We start from the raw sequence: 13,452 nt of genomic DNA, 5'->3' as shown, positions 1-13,452 counted from the left end.
CAATTTGACAATAAATTACATATATAGAAAAGAAGATATTTAAAAATAACAGAAGAAGTGCATGTAGAGAAATAAACAGAACATATACAAGGGAGGAGAAGACATGGAGGGCTGAATGAAAACACCTGATATGCATCTAGTCAGAGATCTATGAAGGGAAGATGGAAAGCATTAGAGATAAAAATATTTGGAAAGTTGCTGATCAGTGATACCTGGCCTCAACTTCATGATTTACAATGAATTCCAAATAGCATAAATAAAGAGGTATCTTCACCTAGGTATATCAGATGCATACTCAAGAATAAGAAAATATCTTAATATTAGTCGGAAAGAAAATATCAATTTCTTGCACAGTAATGGCAGTTAGATGGTTATCTCACTTCTAAACAGCAACAGTGGAAGTCAGAAGATAGCATAAGATAGCATAAAGATGTCTTCCCGGTGCTGAGACAAAACAACTATTCATCTAAAATTACATACTACCTGAAACTTTGCTTCCATTTGTGAGGTAGATGAATACATTTTAAATAAGCCGAGAAATAAACAAGTTTACCCCTAGGGACTCTTGCTAATGCTATTTCTAAATGATGTGTTTCAGGAATATGATCCACAGTGTGTAATATTAGATGACAGACGGATAATTTTTAAAAATTCTATAATCATATTGGTGAATTAGCTAGTGGTATAAAATAGTAACTATGTCTAATATGTGAGGTTTTAAATAACAAGATTGAATTAAAATACAAGATGATAAAGCAATCCAAAATGATATAAATTGGATTTTAATTGTTTTTAGATCTTGATATTTTCCTGATGGAGGGTGAAATTGATTAACAATAGCACTGATATTTCAAATGTGTGTTAATACTAAACAGAATGCATGGTGCTTCATATCCACTAAAGAACAGAAATCTAGAGAGTACCTACTAAATTATTGGAGAGAAAAAAAGAGATTGAGAAAAAAATTAAGCTATTATAAGGAGGTAAAAAATGAAACAAATAATAGAAAAAAATGTGGGAAGCATGAAATAAGATAGTAGGAATAAATCCAAACATTTAAGTAATCACAATAAATGTAAAAACACTAAACATTCTAGCTGAAAGATGAAGTTTTACTGACTGTATTAAAACACCATCCTGTTTATTAAAGATTAGTTATTGGCTGTTAATACACTGCAGCCATTTATACAATAGGATACAAAAATATCTGGAAGTACAAAAACAGAAAAATATCTACTGGCTAAATATTCCCCAAGAAAATGTTAGTGTAAGAAAAATAATATAAGACCAAAGAAACGAAATAGTGAAAATTATCCTTATGGACCAAGACAGTTACCTTATGAAGTTGAATTCACTATGCAGATACAATAATCCCAAGTTGAATCAATAGTGACATTGCTTCATAATACAGAAAGCAGAAATAGAAGAATTACAAGTAAAAATGTTTAAATTTATATCATAAGGGAAGATTTTAAAACTTTCTCTTTGTAATTCAATAGGCTGAGGTACAAAAAAAATCAGTAAGTACAAGTACGTAAAAAATTTGACTCAGCATTATTCACAGAGCTAGAACAAACAATTCTAAAATTTGTATGGAACCAGAGAAGACCCCGAATAGCCAAAGTAATGTTGAAAAAGAAAACCAAACCTGGAGGCATCATCACAATTCCAGACTTCAGGCTATATTAAAAGCTGTAATCATCAAGTCAGTATGGTACTGGCACAAAAACAGACACATATATATCAATGGAAAAGAACAGAGAACCCAGAAATGGAGCCACAAATGTATGGCCAACTAATCCTCAACAAAGTAAGAAAGAATATCTAATGGAAAAAAGTCTCTTCAGCAGATAGTGTTGGGAAAATTGGACAGTCACATGCAGAAGAATGAACCCAGACCAGCTTCTTACACCACACACAAAAATAAATTTGAAATGTATGAAAGACCTAAATGTAAGACAGGAAACTATCAAAATCCTAGAGGTGAAAACAGGCAACAACTTCTTTGACCTTGGCCACAGCAACTTCTTATTGGACATGTCTCTGGAGGCAAGGGAAATAAAAGCAAAAATGAACTATTGGGACTTCATCAAGACAAAAAGCTTCTGCACAGTGAAGAAAACAATCAACAGAACTAAAAGTTAACTGATGGAATGGGAGAAGATATTTACAAGTGACATATCAGATAAAGGGTTAGCATCCAAAATCTATAAAGAACATAGCAAACTCAACACCCCAAAATAAATAATCCAGTGAAGAAATGGGCAAAGGCATGATGTCCAAGAAGACATCCAGATGGCCAACAGACACATGAAAAGATGCTCCACATCACTCATCCTCAGGGAAATACAAATCAAAATCACAATGAGATTTAACATTAACAACTAAAATTAACTAAAATTAACAACTCAGGAAACAACAGATATTGGTGAGAATGCAGAGAAAGGGGAACACTTTTCACTTCTGGTGGGAATGCAAGCTGGTGCAGCCATTCTGGAAAATAGTATGGATGTTCCTCAAAAAATTAAACACAGAACTGCCCTACGACCCAGAAACTGCACTACTAGGTATTTATCCAAAGGATACCAAAATGCTGATTTGAAGGGCCACCTGCACCCCAATGTTTATAGCAGCACTATGCAAAATATCCAAATCATGGAAACAGCCCAAATATCCATTGACTGATGAATGAATAAAGAAGATGTGGGGTGTGTGTGTGTGTGTGTGTGTGTGTGTGTGTGTGTGATGAAATACTACTTGGTAATGAAAAAGAATGAAATCTTGCCATTTGCATCAACGTAGATAGAACTAGAGTGCATTATGTTAAGTGAAATAAGTCAGAGAAAGACAAATATCATATGATTTCATTCATATGTGGAATTTAAGAAACAAAACATGAACACAGGGGAAGGTAAGGAAAAATAAGACAAAAAGTGAGAGGAGGAAACCATAAGAGATTAAATACAGAGAACAAACTAAGGGTTGCTAGATGGGGGAAATGGTATAAATGGGTGATGGGCATTAAGGAGGGCACTTGGTGGGATGAGCACTGGGTGTTATTTGTAACTGACAAATCACTGAATTCTACTCCTGCAACCATTATTACACTACATGTTAACTAACCTGGATTTAAATAAAATTTAATAAAAAGAAATAAAATAAAAATAAATAAAATGATTTAAAAAATGTGATTCAACAGACATATATAGAAACTAAACTTAACAACTAGAGAAGGGTTGAGTATTTGTGAAAATTGATCATTTTGGGGCTATACATCACATCCCGACAAATTTTAAATATTTAGTCTAATACATACTATGTTCTCTAAGTAAAATGCAGTTAAGCTGGAAATTAGTACAGGAAAAAAATGTATCTACTCACTAGAAAAGTTACAACAAAACATATACGCTTCCAAATTACTCGTGGTTCAGAGAAGAAACCATAATAGGAAATGAATACTCACATGTTTCAACAAAATTTTGACCTGCAGTTAAAGAATGTAGAGAGGGTTTAGTTTAGGATGCCGATAGGAGAAAAGAAAGTAGGTCAAAATGAAGATACGTGTCCAAGGTAAGAGTCAGAGAGTAAATGATCAAATTCATCCAAAGGCAATGGAATTAAATATTAAGGTAACAAATTAGTAAAGTTATATAAAAGTTGGCTGTTTGAAGCAATATTGATATAATTGACAAAGCACTGGTAAGATTTTTTTTTTAAGTAAAAAATTGAAAGACTCAAATAGAAAATACGGAAATAAAAATGGGAACACATAAATGCAGATATACTAGAGTAAGCAAACAATAAGAAACAATATTTACAACAGTAAGTGTGAAAATTTGGACAACATAGACATTTTAAGAAAAGCAAAAATGCTTTACTATGTTTTACTTAAAGTGCTTCTGAAATTTTCCATAGGAATGAAGTACTTTACTTAGGATCACTCCACTCAAAGTTCCTTCTTCTGAAAAACTGAGGTCTTTATTACTATCTCCTTGTTCACCCTCAACGGGGATGCAGGAAGTGGTCAGGAGCATCACTCTACGTCATTTGCTTTGGGTGACTCACCAAACGACCCTTTTGCCAGACATCGATGTGACATCACGGGGACTGAATTATTGTTACAAAATCAACTTCTGGGAGGAAATCTATGAAAATGTAAACATCCAATGAAGGTGTCCTCGGCATGCAGATTTTCTGTTAATGATGGACTGTAAACTAGTGAAGAACTAACTAAAAAGGAGCCCAAAGTGGCAGAAGAAATCTGTGAGAGGTAAACATGCATGTGCAGTGCAAAGTGAAACCTGGGAAGAAGAAGGGCTGAGATAAAGAAGAGACGAACACAAGGTGCCTCAGCCAGCATGTGAGCACATCTGGTGCCTCACAGTTTTAGGGGGAGAGGGAAAAGAAAGTGAGACAGAGACACAAACAGAGAGAGTAGCAGAGAAAGACAGGTGCCTTCCAAGTTTCATCTAGGGACAGATATGCTGCATGTTTTACTAGAAGAAGAATCAGACTAGAAAGTCAAAAGATCTGAATGTCTCCTACTCACCATGGGATCTGCATAAAACATTTGGCCTCTCCATAAAATAAAGATGTTGTTTGTATAGGATTCCCTAGGATCCCTTCCTGTTCTAACATTCTGCTTTTGTGCATGGTTAAAGTCACTTGCCCAGCCATTCAGAAAAATTCTGATTTCCAGTTGTCTGTCTTCTAACACAATGGCTGCTCACTTCCAGGTATCTGTATCTATCATTTCATTGTTTTGGAAGTTACACAATCTTCTCTCCATAAACTAGGGAGCTAAGGAATGTCAACTCATCATTATTTCCAGCGCTATGCTGCCTTTTTGAGTTATTAGTTAGCATTTCTGTATTATCATAAGTACTTTAAAGTCAACAATTAATCCTCAAAACAGCTCTTCCAGGGGGGCCCTCAAAAGATTTTACAAATACTAATGAAATTCATTGCATGCCTCCTTAGGAAAGTATGCAAATGATCTCCCTGTTGCATGACTATGATTCTATATCAAGTTTCAATTTCATAAATAGAGAACAGTCAGCAGCACATGTACTAATTAAGCTTCTGTTCCTTAGGTTTATTGTGATGTGTAATTGTTTATTAACCCCAATAAGATGCTTTGCCAGGATAAGAACTGTTGACTTTATAAAATTTGTTGACGGAGGCTTAGACCTGGATGAGAAAAGGAAGAGCAGAACTAGAATTGACAGATACTTGTGAAATACAAGCACAGGATTGCTCCCTTTTAGGCACTAATGGAGGGAACACATTAAGTAAAATTCAGTATAACAAAGGAGCTGATGGTATAACAAAGTTAGCTGAAACTCCATCTTTTACATGAATAGATGTTACCTGAACACAGACCTTAGCAATCATTTGCGTATTAGCTCATTTCCTACAGAGGCTTGTAAACATACTAACACCACACTGTTTTTGTAGGCCGCCTACTAGGACATTGCAAAATTACAAAACATTTCTCATTAAAGACATTTTCTGTGAATGGATATTTATTTATTTAGATTAAAATACTTTTTTTTTTTTTTTTTAGTGTTTATTTATTTTTGAGAGAGAGAAAGACAGGTCGCAAGCAGGGAGGGGCAGAGAGAGACACTGAATCCGAAGCAGGCTCCAGGCCCTGAGATGTCAGCACAGAAGCCCCACGCGGGGTCCAAACTCACGAACTGCAAGATCATGACCTGAGCTGAAGGCAGATGGTTGACTGAGCCACCCAGGTGCCCCTTATTTAGATTTTTTAAAGTGATCTCTACACCCATTGTGGGACCCAAACTTGCAACCCTGAGATCAAGAGTCACACGCTCTGCCCATTGAGTCAACCAGGTGCCCCTCTGGGAATGGGCTTTTAAAATCTGATTTTACTCTGTCCCTCACACATACATTTTTCTCTGAGAGGACCCTGTACAGCTGGAGAAATCATTGGAGAGTGTGCTGTGAAGAAGCCATGGGGCAGAAAACGAAAAGAACAAAGACAAATTGCATCCACTTCTCAGTTTTTTCCCTCCTGCTCTGTTAACATTGCTGTGGTCTAGACTAGGACACTTAGTTGGGGGTGGCCTTCACCTTGAATCTGTTTCTTAGCCTGCGTTATTGAAGAAAGTAAGAGTAGCTCTCCCATAGGATGTCTTTGTCCATTTGGGCTCCCATAACAATACCAGAGGCTGAGTAGCTGATAAACAAATTTACTTCTTGCAGTTCTAGAGAGTCCAAGATCTAGGTACCCGTAGGTTCAGTGTCTGATGAGAGCCCCTCCCTCACAGAAAGTCTTATTACTGTGATTTCACATGGGAAAAGGTCTGGGGAGCTCTGTGAGGTCTCTCTTATAAGGGCACAAATTGCATTCATGAAGCCTCCACCTTCTTGACCTAATTACTCCCAAAGGCCTCACCTCCAAATACCATCACATTTCGGATTAGGTCTCAACATACGATTTTTAGGGGGACAGTAGCATTCAGTCTATAGCACTAGATTAGTGTGAGCATCCGAGATAATGCGTAGGAAAGTACATTGTCAGACTGTAAGGTGCTACCTACAAAGTGTTTGTTAAACCTTGTTGAAATGACCACATCTCAAAAAACTGGGATTAGCGTTTACTGGAAATTCAGATATTGCTGAATTTGAACTTTAATAGTCAAATTGTTAAGGAAATTTTGAGTAATTAAATGATTTTGACATTTGCTACATTTTATGACCATATCTGAGTGTGCATGTGCATACACACACACACACACACACACACACACACACACACACACACCTAACTCTCACTAATATACTGCCAGACTGTCCATGATATACTACAGGTGAAGTGGACTATTGATAGATGTTGGCTGTCATGGAGGTGAGACAGAAGAGAAGAAAGGTTTCTCAGATGGGCCAGCTGACATTGGCTGTCGTGTGGCCTAGCTGACTCAGAGTGCTGTGTATCAGCGTGCTCCTGGCTGTGTAACATCATGTTAAATTTCAGCCAACGCTGCATCCCTAACCCTGGTGCTCACCGAGAAGCCAGCATTCTGCTTCCCATTCTGAGAGCAGGTCATAGTGTGCAGGTAAAGGAAACAAGTTTGACTCAGAGCTAAGTGTGCCTTTATACAGTCCCTTAATTGGTGACATTTTGGGCCACAAAATTACCTCTCCTCACCCCACACCAGGCTAACTGGCTAGCACTGAGATCACAGACAGGGTAAAATTCTTACAAAAAAAGAGATTATTTGTAAGAACAGATTGTGCTTCTTATCTTGGGGCCTTCAGATAATGAAATCTCTCTTTTACCTACTTTAATTCATCTCCTTTAGCAGACAGGTTTTCTTCCCCCCTCCCAAATGAGTTCACATAGAAACACATCATCAAGATTAGGATTAAATTCAAGTCAAAACAGAAATGATTAAAAGCAAAAGATAATTTCAAAAGTCTGCCAACAAATTAAGTATAGAATTCTGTGCAAGTAGGGTGTCTAACATCCTAAATATCATAGAAAACACACAATGTGTCGTAGAAGTAACTTTGGACAGAGCAAGCCTAGCTTCTTCAGAGATGTAATATAAGTCATATATTTCAATAGATGTCTGGAAGATTGTGTAACTATGTCCACAGAACTGTCTGTGACTCAAATTTAAAGAAAAGGACCCATGTTCATATGAATCTGCAGGTACTTCAAGATTTCATTCTGGGTAGTGAAAGTTCCTTTATGTCTTATATTGTCAACAAAAGTTCTTGTGGTTTATTATATATCATAGCAGAAAGGCATCTTTTTCCAGATTGTTTTGTGTTCAAATAGCAATATTTCTCGCCCTCTAGGAATGACATGTTGTTTGGATTACTGAGCTCCAGAGAAGCCTCTGGACTTGGATAGAAGATTGAGATTTAGTAGGCAATATATTTGCCAGCCTTTTTGAAAATTGGAATGTCATTTTTGAACTTTATCAGAGAGCCTGTTGGATCCTTGAGGTGGACATCATAAAATTAATGAGCACATGGTTATACATTGTGAGTTTGCCTTCTACTAAACTAGAAGCGAGTGAGCCAAATTAAGAAAACACCACTGATCACATATTTTTGTTTTGCTTAATGATATTATTTACATAGGTAATCATAAATAATTAACCTGACGATTCACATTCAATTAAAATCCCCCCCCCCAAACACAAACACATGGCTCTAGTGTTTTTGTCCAAGAATGAAAAATACAAGTACACATACAGAGTTTGATGTGCTCCTATGACTACAGAAATGCTTATGCATGTTAAATATGAAACTACCTTGATTAAAGTTATTAGTGGCTCTAGGCAATGAAAAGGAAGCTGGCTTTGTTTTTTTATACTGCAGGTCTTATATTTTACTGTGTGTATCCATCTCTGTGAGCACACAGCATTTGAATCTGTTGTATACAGAGGCTGGCTCAGAGTGCTGTGTTAACAAGATCATTGATCTATTTTCATGCGGAGCAATTAGCTTCATTCCACTCAAAGGCCACAGATTGCACCTAGGATCATGATCACTTATCTTGCAAATGTTTGTCATGTGTCACAGGAAGAATCTGGAGACAGAAGGAGGCTGGGTCAGTACTATTTGCCAGAGGAAAGATAACTCAAAGACATGCCTGCTGGTAGAAGGTCAGAGGACTTAACAGCGTGCGGCCCAGAGGAATTTTAGAGATTGTCCCTTGCAGCCCTCTCAGAGACATCATCTTTGAGTGTGAAGGATAGCCTGTAATGGGTAGCACACAAATGCAGAGGCAATCCTATGATACTTACATAATAAATCGAGTATCTGTAAGTCTAATGCACTACTCTCCACGCAGATATGAACGCTTGTTGGAAGGTGACAGCCTCAAGTTAGCCTAACTGTAGGAAAATTGGGGATGCATCTCAAGTGTCCTATTTTAGAGGGAGCATTAAAACTTAAATATATTGCTCTATTTGTGATTTGATGGGTCTGTGAGAGTAATATAAATCTATTTCTTGTAAAGCCACAAAACACATAATCTTTGTGATTATTATGAATCATAATAGCAGCATAATATAAATCTTTTCCAATATCAATGTTAAAATATAGATTCATAAAGTATTTGCAGCTTCATATTTTCAGGGAAGAGATCATTAGTAGCAAGTAGAGTAATAAAATAAAACATCGTTTCAAAAATACGTACATATTAAATACCGCAAAATCTTACGATTTTATTTTTTTCCAAGTAGGCATCTCTGTAGTTTGAACAATTTTATATCACTTCTCTCATTTTCCCTGATAGCTATGGTAGTATCTATAGTAGAATTAAATAAAAATCAGAAGATTTAGTTACACTGAAGTGTTGTGGAGGGCAAGGCCTACTCCAGGCCAAGTAGAGCTATCTTTTACCTATTTCAAACGTCCTTATTTAACATGATGTATTGTGTACGTAATAGGCATAGTATTGTACAAGGTGCTGAAAATCAAAAGTAAATTTGGTTAGTTCATGACCTCTAGTTATAAGGAAAATCTGTACATCTCACCCAATCTTTGAAAGTAATAAGAAGAGAGTAAAAGGCTTTAAGACATAGTCCCTGTAGTGTGAATGGCGCCTTAGACATATATGCATGTGGAAAGAAGACGGACACCAAGGAGAAGGTTATGTGAAGACAGAGACGACAGAGACTGGAGTTAGACAGCTAAAAGCCAAGAAGCATCTGGAACCCTCAGAGGTTGGAAGAAGCAAAGGATTTCTCTCTAGACCCTGCAGAAGAGGTGCAGGTCTGCTGACACTTTGATGGAAAACTTCCAGCTTCCTTGTTTTAAGCCATCAGGGGTGGGGTATTTGTCATGACATACCTAAAACACGGAATAAAACCTGTCTCATGTTCTCATTTTAATTAATTGAGATTTAATTTAATTGAGTTTTTTTGGATACCGAAAGCCTTTAAGGTTTAAAGGCAATGGACCTTCTACTTATAGAATTTTAGAATTTACACTGGTTCTATTTATGGTCCTCAGACGTGGAGGTAACTGATGTTTTCACCTGTTTGTATCATCTTCTCTGTTGATTTGTTGTATTATGATGACTATCTCCTCTAGGGCCCTAATCATGCGGATCCTAACAGTAATGGTAATGATAAATGTATTGTTACTTAGGGAACTCCTTGTACATACTAGATATTATTCTTAAACCTCACAATAACCTTATGATGTAGTAGCTATTATCTCATGGGGACTACTCTATGCTGCCTTGAATTTGCTTTTTTTGCAAAAAAAAATCCCCATGTGTAATTTCATCTTTTTCCTTTGCACTTGCTGACTCTTTTCTAAAAACTGCTCAAATCTTTCTTTTCTTAAAACAAAACAAACACCAACACCCCAGCCCTGAAAACTCCCCCTAGTTATCATCACCCTACATCAACACTTTTTCAAAAGTACCGGGCATCTAGTGTCTCCACAAAGAACCGACTGCCTATCAATGGCGAATCAGAAGAAACTGCTGACCATTGGCTGCTTCTGATGAACAAAATGGCAATCTTATCCGGTCCAGTTTGGTGTCCTTCAACCCACAAGACTCAGCCTTCTGCCTTTGGCACTCGGAATCTACCCTTGAAAGACGCACAAGTAACATCCTAACTATTACCTGCAATGGTTCCCTTTCAATTCTCTTTATATAAATAGGGGTTAAAATTAACAGTAACAGGTAACATTGGTCAGTGCTTTCTATGCAGTCAGCGCAGGGTTAAGCATTTTAGCCCTTCGAGAAGAGATAAGTGCTCTTCCCCAATTAAAAGAAGATGGATGGAAATCTTGGAGAGGTGGCATAAGTTGCCCTCCTACCCAGCAAAGTTGGGGTGCAAAGTCAGGTTCACTTCACTATGAAACCCTTGATGGCTATGGCAGAAATCTTCCTAGCCTCTGACACAATTGAGCACTCTCTTCCTGAACATTCTTTGTCTCCTGACATCTATGGGAATCCCCATCTCTGGTCTCCTTTCCCTGTGGTCACTATTCACTTTCTCTTTCTGACTCTTATTTCTCTGCCTAACTTTTAAGTGTCACTTTCCCCCCAAGGTTTCGTTCTTGGCCCTCTTCTCATGTCACTTTGTGTCTTCTCACCTTTTTTTTACTTTATGCACTTGTCCTATGGTTCCAATTATCACTCAGAAGGTGATGACTTTCAAATCTCCACCTCCAATTCCCCCCTGAGATTCAGATGTAATTCACTGATGGCCCCTGTCCCTGCACCTTGCTCCTCAATTCATATACACATCTATTCATGCCCTAAACTCCTCTACAACTTTATCTCATTATTTCCTCTCTTGACTGAAATACTCTCACTGAAAAGTCATGCAAGCTGAGATTAATTCACAGAATTGTTTGAGTTTCTCCCCCATCTGTCACTTTTCCTCTATTTCATCAAAAACAATAATCATGAAGTGGGCTAACTGCTGGCTCTGTAATAATGCTCAACTCTACCCCCCTCCCCGCCCCGTCCTCAGTTCACCTGCTGTTGTTTGGGTCCCAGCTGCTGCTTTAGGGACTTCTGTAGCAGTCCTTTGGTCTTCCTACCGCTGTTGTGCCAGGCTCGGTGACCTCCTCTGACGCAGGTGGCCCTCCACGGAGAGCTCCCCTGGGAAGGCTGTAGGTGGGCCATCGCACCTAGTCCCAGGCAGCTAGTTCTGCTGTGTTCTGTGGCTCCCACAAAATAGTCGGTGTTCGGCAATATTTGTTGATCAAATACATCAACCCACATTTTCCTTGCCAAGTTACAGAGCTCTTCAAATAGTGTAAAACATTTGTGTCATTATCCCGATATTTGGGGAGGTGGGCACATAAACAATCTGCTTTACAGCTAAGGAGATAAAGGCTCGGGATGTCTGAGGGGCTTGCCTGGTCACACAGTGAGTTGCAGAAATGGGATTAAACCCACACTTTCCTGATCTGTAGTCAGGTTCTCTCCTTCACTCCACCTGTGTTGAGAGAAACTGCATGTATCTGTGCTCTGCACTCCTAGAAGCAGCCCATTCTCCGACTTCAGTCGGGGTCTATTAATGAAGGCCACTTCACAGCGCCGCTGGTATTTTGAAAAAATTTTTTTTAATTTGGCATCACCTCTGAGGATTTAGCTCTTCCCACTACTCCTATCAAGTCCCTAAAGCCCTCAGGCATTCTGCAACCAGAGTCTCCCTTCCCGCGAGTTTGATGGCTGTGATGAACTAGAACATAAGTTTAGTTGCTAGAAATATCCTAGAGTATTTAGGCTTGTTTGCCCATATTTACATTTCCTGGTAGATGGCGGGACTGTATACCCATTTGCCATGACTGAAGAACTTTGTAAATATTATTTATAATAATATTAAACATTTAGTAAATCTAATGGAAAATGCAGAAAGCAAAAATACATTACAGTGTACACCTTTCTGAATATAAGATTGAGTAAGAAGTAATTTATCTTAATAGAAAGGCATCATAGGCTTTGGGATAGGACAGGATCGTGATTCTGTCCATTAAAGATTGCATGACTTTGTGCACTTAAGTCTCTATGCCTTCCTTCCTTTATCATTAGAAGTAATCTTTTGGTGAAAAAGATTGGTGAAATGCTTTTGGTGAAAAATAACTTATTTTATCATTAGAACTATCTTACAGGACTGTGGCAAGGACAAGTAAAATAATCAATTTAAAGCATCTAGCTTAGTTCCTGGCATATGCAAGATGTAACTATTACCATGTTCACAGGAGAGTAAAAAGAATGTGAAAAGTTCAGAAACTATGATGATCTAAAATAACAGAAATAAAGATATTGAAAAATATGGTTAAACCTCAGAGATAACTTTCTAATCAGTAAAGTCATCAGACACAAGAAATGCTTTCTGTAACAGAATGGGCAGCCAATAGCTAGAAGGGTTCAAGTAGAGGCTGTGTTATGTTTGTGGGGAGGGAAAAGCTGTAAATAAACATCTTTTGATGATGTGGAAAAATTAGCAAGATGACCTTTGAAGTCCCCTTAGAATCTAATATTATTTGATCATAAAATTGAGATCCTCATTTACCTGGTGTAGCATTTAAGTCTATTGGTCGTTGACATCATTCTGTGATTGAATTTCACAGCCTCTTAGAGTCAAACAAAGAGCAGGTTTGACCAGGGGCTGGTGGAGGGCTCACTGAAGCTGGGAGAAGGACCCAGGAGAGTAACCAGAATGAAGGGCACAGTCCTTCGTTCCTTGGAGGAGTGGGTTAGAGTTGCTGGAAAGTGACTTTGCCTGTTTTAACTTGTTTGGATGAGCCTTTGCTTTGCCCTGGTTGTATTTAAGTATCTAATTAGCAATGGTCTTTGAGAAATCTCAGCTTTTAAAATATAATTGGCAGGCAAACATTGTCCATGGGTCCTGTTTCCCATCTCCCAGCAGCCAGGTATATGTAGATGTAGATGTAGATGTAGATGTAGATGTAGATGTAGATGTAGATGTA

The sequence above is a fragment of the Herpailurus yagouaroundi genome, unplaced genomic scaffold (genome assembly GCF_014898765.1).
Source record: "Herpailurus yagouaroundi ecotype Mexico unplaced genomic scaffold, PumYag 142, whole genome shotgun sequence".
In the NCBI taxonomy this organism is placed as follows: domain Eukaryota; kingdom Metazoa; phylum Chordata; class Mammalia; order Carnivora; family Felidae; genus Herpailurus; species Herpailurus yagouaroundi.
The sequence above is the reverse complement of the archived record's forward strand: the minus strand, read 5'-3'. Positions refer to the sequence as shown.